The following is a 9068-nucleotide window of genomic DNA, read 5'->3' as shown; positions in this document are numbered from 1 at the left end:
AAAGTTGAACAGATCCTTCCTCTTCCCTCCTCTCTCTATCTCTCTCACCCTCTCCCTCTGTCTTACTGTTTGAGCTGAGGCAATCTGTTTTCCTGCCCTTGGGCTATACCTTCAGCATTCCTGATTCTCAGATCTCAGACTTAGACTGGCACTCAAACCACCAGCTTTCCTGTATCTCCAGCTGACAGACAGCAGACCATGGGACTTTCCAGCCTCCAACACTATGAGAGCTAATTCCTTATACTAACTTGATCAATCTCCCTGTCACTCTCTTTCTCTGATAGTCTTCTAATACTGTTCCTCTGCAAAACTCCAACAAATTAAGAGGCTAGTGGTGCAACTCAATCCATATCATCTTCCATCACTTCTTGTCTTATACCTGTGCTGTTCATCACTGTCAACACATCTCACAAGTTATGAATACTTGCTTCTATAGCATATGGCACCCATCTCCCTTTCTTACTTCTCTTATTTCAACAGATAAAATATTCTTAAACACTGCAGCAAATATGTATCATAAGACCAAATGTTTTCATCTGTAAAATACCACAAATATACAGGACACCACTGACCTAGAGTTTTTAGTGATTCTGCCAGGTGTATGAAAATTCTGTCATTGAATTGCCATCACCCAGACTGTCTCTTTATCCATTATTATCAAATGATCCGGTTCTTGTATCAAAGGTGACACTTTTCACCTCTACCCAGGGACAGGAGTCTACATGACAGCAGGTTTCATATCCATAAAATTACATAAGTCTTGTGAAGCTCATAAGGAGATACAGTGTCTGTTTTATAAATGAGATGAAGGAAAAGAGATGGAAGGAAGAGAGAGCTCTTTTCAAGAGATGTCTTTGATCAGTTCTTTGCAAATACTGAAGGCTAGCCTGTTTCCTCTGGGTCTCCAAGTTTAACAGTCTATTTTCCTTTCATTAAACATTGATTTTTATGCCAGAGGAACTGTGACACACCATAAAATCCGGGCAGTACCTAGGAAATGATTCTTCTCAGTAAAGATAAAACACTACAAAGAGTAATGAGATAGAAACTGTAAGTCACAGCCCTTTTGAATTATCCAATATTTGGAAATCCACAGCACAGGTGCAAAAGTAACACACTATTTTACATCACAGAGGTTAAAGTTATATATAAAGACAAACTACCAAGGTCATGGTTTGTCCGAGAAAAACCCTGCAAGAAATTTAAGATTCTCTTTCTGCTTTTCTACCTGCATTTCCTTCCTCTTCCCTGGAAATTGTCTTATATATCCTGGCCTGTAATTGCTGAACTTGTAAAGACATTAATTAATAGCTACCTTATTAACTGCTAAGAGTTTAAGTTAGTTCTCAGCAGGTTTGCATGTCAGAATCATCCATGGAGGCTGCATTCCAATCCCCCAAATTCTAATTCAGCAAATCTAGGACTGTGTTTAGCACGATTTTAAAGAAACTTCTGCAAGAGGTCTTGATCAGCCAGTCTGAGAACCTCTAGTTCAGTCACTTAGCAGCTAATACCATCATCTGTAGTCATTCTAAGGAAAAATTTCCCTCCCCCAAACCACACTGTTCTCCAGAGAACTGTTTACCAGAATACAGGTTTCCAAAAGTTTCTGTTCCAAGCTCTACTAAAATAGTTTTGAGCATACACTGCCAATATGTGACTTGTCTCATTTATAAACTATGTATCTGTGATAGTGTATTAAAATATTTAATTATCACAGAACATACACAAAGGCCAAGTTCAATAGGAAGAGATAAAATGAGTGCACTCGGCAGTAAGTGGATCATTCTGAGACATCAAGAGCTGGATACACTCTATGTGGGGTTCCCTTCACTAGTGCTTTTGAAGACTAACACAATTCAGCTTTTCTGCCCCTCTCTATGGCTTTTGGATCATGCCTTCCTACATTTCAACAGCACTCTACAGCATGCAGAGCATGTTCATGTCCACAATCATATTTTTCACTCAAGCATTCTAAAAGAATTTTTATTGGTGGTGTTGTCCAGTTGCTAAGTCATGTACGACTCTGTGATCCCATGGACTGCAGACCTACAAGAATAGATTTAGTTAATACTAATAATCTGTCCTAGAGGGGGACACTAACCCTCAGCCAGGACATTCTCAAGGTCTAGCAGTTTAAAAAGGCGGGACTAAGACCAAAAGCCCAGTCTTTTATCTCAGAAGAGTGCTTCATAATGCAGGGGTCAGCTAGGTTGTCCAGAATGATTGTGTTTGCCTTCTACTCTAAGGCAGAAGACAAGAAAAAGTTGCTTTTTAACTACGCTTATTTTAGAGATTAACAGAGCTGCCTGCTGGAATTATATGTATCGCCTGATTAATAATTTAATCAAATTTTATAGGCTAATTAAAAACAAACCAACCAAAAATCCCTCCACGTACAACCTATAATGCAGTGTGTTGCTGTTGTTGTTCAGTCACTAAGTCCTGTCTGACTCTTTGAGACCCCATGGACTGCAACATCTCAGGCTCCTCTGTCCTCCACTATCTCCTGGACTTTGCTCAGATTCATGGCCACGGAGTCAGTGATGCTATCTAATCATCTCATCCTCTGCCATCCACTTCTCCTGTCGCCTTCAATCTTTCCCAGCATCATGGTCCTTTTCACTGAGTTGGCTCTTCGCATCAGGTGGCCAAAGTATTGGAGTTTCAGCATCAGTCCTTCCAATGTATATTCGGGGTTGATTTCCTTTAGGATTGACTGGTTTGATCTCCTTGCAGCAGTGGTTCTCAACCTGGGATGACTCTGTCTCTGGGGAAATATTTGGGCATGTCTGAAGATATTTTTCATTGCCAACATGCAAAGGAAAGTTGCTACTGACATAAAAAATTTTATAGGCTCAAAATATCGATAGTACTAGATTGTGAAACCCTGCTGTAATAGATCTGAAAGTTTTAGTTACAAATTCCTGTAAGTGGCTGATGAAATCTATTCAGTCTCCAAAAGCAAATGTGTACGCAGTCCAAATATTTCCAATTGTATTTACTGGTTTTCATAGACCATAATGTAAGAACCCCAGATTTACACAGTAAAAATAACAATAGGTCCAAGACTTCATTGAATCGACTTTGTTTTTTTAACTCCTCAGAGACATGAATCACTATCAGACGTGTTCCGGGACTCATGTTATTAAACCAGAAAATCAGAAGCTCATAAGCAGCCTATGGATCTGATGTATGCTTTGGGGGATATTAAAGTCATTCATTGCCTAATCAAGTAATATGGGAACATTTTAATTGAGAAGGAGGTTCATATAATCTCATTCCACAAGACATTTTTAATTAAAAAGTAGAAGACCACTAATCTCAAAGTGGACTTGGTGAGTTATTTTATTGCTTCTAGTCCTTTTGAGAGAGATTAGAGGATTTGCTTCATAAAGTCTATCAGGTAGTGATTAAGGGAGCCCCTGGTGGATTATAATATTTTGTCTCATAAGGATGAGAATGAATATTCTATTAAAGACTTGTCACCTGACTTCCTGAATTTAGGAGTCAGAAGGGGAAATTATGAAGCAGGCTGTTTGTCTTCAGTTAACTTGACGGTCTTCCTCTACCATTTCTTCCCTTTTGGGTCCAAATTCTGTCTGTCCAGTTCCTTCATGCTTCCCCCATAGAAATCTGTCAGTTGTATACTAAGAACATTAATTCAATCAGCATGCACTTTTCCTATAAACATTGCTGAAGCTTAAAAAAAAAATCACAAAATGAAAGCTATTCTTGTTTTCCCACTATTAAGTATTATAAGCCTAAATACAGGGGTTAAGAAATATCTCGGAACTGGAGGTACCTAATCTAACAGCATGAAATATTGGTCCTGCCCAAGACATACAGTGATTTAAAAGCCAAAAACTAAAAAAAGTGTAGCTTTTAGGCTTCCCTGGTGGCTTGGTGATTAAAAAATCCACCTGCCAATGCAATAGACACGAATTGTCAGGAAAGATCCCACATGCTTCAGAGCAACTAAAGCTCCTGCACCACAACTATTGAGCCTGTGTTCCAGAGCATGGGAATCGCAACCACTGGGGCCATGCACCCTGGAGCCCACACCCCTCAATAAGAGAGGCAACGGCAATGAGAAGCCTGCTCCCCACAAACAGAGAAAAGCCCATGTACTGCAAGGAACACCTAGCAGAGCCAAAAATAAATCAATAAAATTATTTTTAATGTATCTGTCAATGTCTCGTAAACCTTATACCATATATGAAATACACATTATATATATATTAATATGGAGAAGGCAATGGCACCCCACTCCAGCACTCTTGCCTGGAAAATCCCATGGATGGAGAAGCCTGGTAGGCTGCAATCCATGGGGTTTCGAAGAGTTGGACACGACTGAGTGACTTCACTTTCACTTTTCACTTTCATGCATTGGAGAAGGAAATGGCAACCCACTCCAGTGTTCTTGCCTGGAGAATCCCAGGGACAGGGGAGCCTGGTGGGCTGCAGTCTATGCGGTCACACAGAGTCGAACCTGACTAAAGTGACTTAGCAGTAGCATATATTAATATATGTATGATATATATTTGGGCTTCCCTTGTGGCTCACCTGGTAAAGAATCTGTCTGCAATGTCGGAGACCTGGGTTTGATCCCTGGGTTGGAAAGATCCCCTGGAGAAGGGAAAGGCTATCTACTCCAGTATTCTGGTTTGGAGAATTCCATAGATGTATAGTCCACGGGGTCACAAAGAGTCAGACACGACTGAGTGACTTTCACTTTCATGATATATATAGTGATCCCATTTTATCTTAGCTAAAAGAAGTCAAACACATTTCTTTCTTAGCATATTAAATGACTTATGTAAAAAATTTACACTTTAAAAAATTGTCCTCCTTATCAGTAATTGAAATCTTATTTGATATCTCTCATGTTACTTGGGGTTAACAACATGGAATTTTTGCATATCTATTTAAATTCAACTATTTTTGAAGTTTTATTATCTGTAGGATCTTCGAATCCAAAAAATATCCCAAATCTAATTAGGTACAGAAATACTGGTCATTCAAAAATAAAGCATTAAAAGGGAGAATTTGATTCAAAATATAAGCAAAAGCATTAAATAAAAATATCCTTATTTAAGTCTCTCATGTGACAGAGAAATGGAGAAAGATAAACTCAGCATGTAAGCAGGCCAGGGAGAGAGCCAAGAAGCTCAGGGTCTCCTCTTCTAAAATAACAACACTCTCAAATGCTTGGGACACATAAAGTTTTTACGAAGTTTCAAAACCAATTTCTTTGCATTTGTGTTGTCAGTTCAGTTCAATCACTCAGTTGTGTTCCACTCTTTGGAACCCCAGACTGCAGCACACCAGGCTTCCCTGTCCATCACCAACTCCAGGAGCTCACTCAAATACATGTCCATCGAGTCAGTGATGCCATCCAACCATCTCATCCTCTGTTGTCCCCTTCTCCTCCCACCTTCAATCTTTCCCAGCATCAGTCTTTTCAAATGAGTCAGTTCTTCGCATCAGGTGGCCAACGTATTGGAGTTTCAGTTTCAACATCAGTCCTTCCAATGAATATTCAGAACTGATTTCCTTTAGGATGGACTGGTTGGATCTCCTTGCAGTCCAAGGGACTCTCAAGAGTCTTCTCCAACACCACAGTTCAAAAGCATCAATTCTTTGGCACTCAGCTTTCTTTATAGTCCAACTCTCACATCCATACATGACTACTGGAAAAACCATAGCTTTGACTAGATGGGCCTTTGTTGGCAAAATAATGTCTATACTTTTTAATATGCTGTCTAGGTTGGTCATAGCTTTTCTTACAGGGAGCAAACATCCTTTAATTTCATGGCTGCAGTCACCATCTGCAGTGATTTTGGAGCCCCCAAAAATAGTCTGTCACCATTTCCATTGTTTCCCTATTTGCCATCAAGAGATGGGACCAGATGCCATGAACTTAGCTTTTTGAATATTGAGTTTTAAGCCAGCTTTTCACTCTCTTCTTTCACTTTCATCAAGAGGCTCTTTAGTTTGTCTTCACTTTATGCCATAAGAGTGGTGTTGTCTGCATATCTGAGGTTATTGGTATTTCTCCTGGCAATCTTGATTCCAGCTTGTGCTTCTTCCAGCCCAGGGTTTCTCATGATGTACTCTCCCTATAAGTTAAATAAGCAGGGTGACAATATACAGCCTTGACGTACTCCTTTTCCTATTTGGAACCAGTCTGTTGTTCCCTGTCCAGTTCTAACTGTTGCTTCCTGACCTGCATACAGGTTTCTCAAGAGGCAGGTCAGGTTGTCTGGTATTCCCATCTCTTTCAGAATTTTCCACAGTTTATTGTGATCCACAGTCAAAGGCTTTGGTATAGTGAGTAAAGCAGAAGTATATGTTTTTCCAGAACTCTCTTGCTTTTTTCCATGATCCAACAGATGTTGGCAATTTGATCTCTGGTTCCTCTGCCTTTTCTAAAACCAGCTTGACCATCTGGAAGGTCTCGGTTTACATACTGTTGAAGCCTGGCTTGGAGAATTTTGAGCATTACTTTGCTAGCATGTGAGATGAGTGCAACAGTGTGGGAGTTTGAACATTCTTTGGCATTTTCTTTCTTTGGGATTGGAATGAAATTTGTGTTGGGCAACACTATAACGAACTTATCACAATTTCTTCCCTTTCAAGATACCTATTCCAATCACTGCTACACACACCAACACACACACACACACACACACACACACACACACACACAAGGTTTAAGGAAAGATATTTTATAATGTTATAGTCTACCAGCCTCACCAGTGTAACCCAACCTTCAGGTGGTGTCTCACGTCTATGTTTACCCCACTGGATATGAAGGTACACCCCCAAATGATGACCTAAAAAAATTCAAAAGTTAACAGTCAAAAGGAAAGACTATTTGTTTTTCCATCCCAGACTTTTCACTAATGTTATTATATACTCTTCTCTAAATACTCCTGCTGCTGTTGCTGCTAAGTCGCTTCAGTCGTGTCCAACTCTGTGCGACTCCATAGACGGCAGCCCACCAGGCTCCCCCATCCCTGGGATTCTCCAGGCAAGAACACTGGAGTGGGTTGCCATTTCCTTCTCCAATGCATGAAATTGAAAAGTGAACGTGAAGTTGCTCATTCGTGCTCAACTCTTAGCGACCTCATGGACTGCAGCCTACCAGGCTCCTCCATCCATGGGATTTTCCAAGAGTACTGGAGTGGGGTGCCATTGCCAAATACTCCTCATATTTATACAAATTACTCTTGATACCAGTTACCTCCCTCATACAACTCTCATGCTCTTTTTCCTGTGGTGGACAATTTCCCAAGGAATATATTAATATATGGAAAGTAGGGTAATATGTCCTCAGACAATCAAAAAATGTCCACAATATTCCATTGTGGATCTGACTGCAGATTTGGTCACTGGTTTTTAGGGCTTTCCTGATAGCTCAGTTGGTAAAGAATCTGCCTGCACTGTGGGAGACCTGGGTTTTATCCCTGGGTTGGGAAGATCCCCTGGAGAAGGGAAAGGCTACCCATTCCAGTATTCTGGCCTGGAGAATTCCATGGACTGTATAGCCCATGGGGTCGCAAAGAGTCAGACATGACTGAGTGACTTCTACTTCACTTCACTTCTTCACCCTCACATATCCATATCTGTCCAATATGAGCCAAACAGGTCCACCATATGGTGGGCCAGCTACTGCCATCCCTTACTTTGTATCATGCCAGTGGTTATCTCTTCTTTCTCCATCTTGATTATATCTTCCTCCTCTATGCCCTTTAGTTCTTGTTTCTACTCTGGACTGAATCAGGAGGATACAAAAGTGTTAAAGATTTTCGTAAATCTGGTCAGTTACTATGATTACCTAATATATAACAAAAGATACTAAATGTACAACCATGCTTGAAACTTGACAACCATGCCCATGGGTGTGGTTCCCAGTGCCACATGAACATGCAGGGTTTCTTGTTCAAAGAGTAAGAAAAACTGCCAAAGGCACTGAAATATAAACTGATTTCCTTTTTTTTTTTTTTTTTTTTTTTTTGCAGCTTCTCTCAAATATTCGTGGTGTTTTCCATTTGTTTGCTGAGAGAGTGAGGACCTTCCCAGCACACTGGGAACTTTGTACTGCAACTCAGTACATGTGTATTCCTGGCCCATCAGCTGTAGGGCTACGTTTTTAACCAAGCATTAAATGAGACATCCACACCCATTTTCTCATAAGTGTTCAATGCCAAGTCTACCAAATACAGGACTCAGGAAAGTATTGGAACTTCTTCACCAACACAGGGCTGATAAATGAGTAAAAGAGTAAATGAGATGAAAAAGAATGGCCTTCAAATTGCAAAACTTCCTACTTGAGCCTAGTTTTGCTGTGGTTTTTCTCAGCAGTCTAGTTGACCTACACACCACTAAGATCCGTTCTGTTTGAGATGCAGAACACCCTACAGAAAAGGGGAAAGAAAGGAATGGGGAGAGGGACCGCAGTTCACTGCAAAAGCACCACAGAGATCACACTGAAATGTTTTGTCACCATAGAACACCTATGGGTAATCCACCAACCCTTAAATTTAATGCTGTATCGACATAAACATTTTAACTAAAAGCTGAAAATATTTTTCCAGTATTCATGCTTTTGGGGAATGTTGAGTAAAATAACCCACAAGCTCACTTGGTATGCTTCTGCTTTAAGATCTCCCAGAATTGAGCATGCTTCACCCTCTGAGTTAGACTGCACATTGATTACTTAAAGGCTTTGTAATGGAAATTTCTAGACCAGAGGAGAGAAAGAGTATGCGTGTGTATATGAGAAAGAGAGAGACAGACAGACAGAGAGATAAAGGGTTTCACCAGACTATTGCTTATATAAACAAAGGTTCAAATTACATTTAGCTATTATGCTCTCTGCTGTAATTCAATCTTCCAAATACTCTAGTCCCCAGACCTAGAAGGGTGCCTTTCCAGACTTGAGGAAGACAATAACAGTGTGTTTTCCAGGTTTATCATTCACAACATCATGCAGGACTAACTCGGACTCCCCATACATCAAACAGACATGTTGTCCCTTTTATAATGACCTTCTCATGCCT

Source organism: Bubalus bubalis, chromosome 8 (genome assembly GCF_019923935.1).
Source record: "Bubalus bubalis isolate 160015118507 breed Murrah chromosome 8, NDDB_SH_1, whole genome shotgun sequence".
Lineage (NCBI taxonomy): Eukaryota > Metazoa > Chordata > Mammalia > Artiodactyla > Bovidae > Bubalus > Bubalus bubalis.
Note: the sequence above shows the minus strand (reverse complement) of the source record.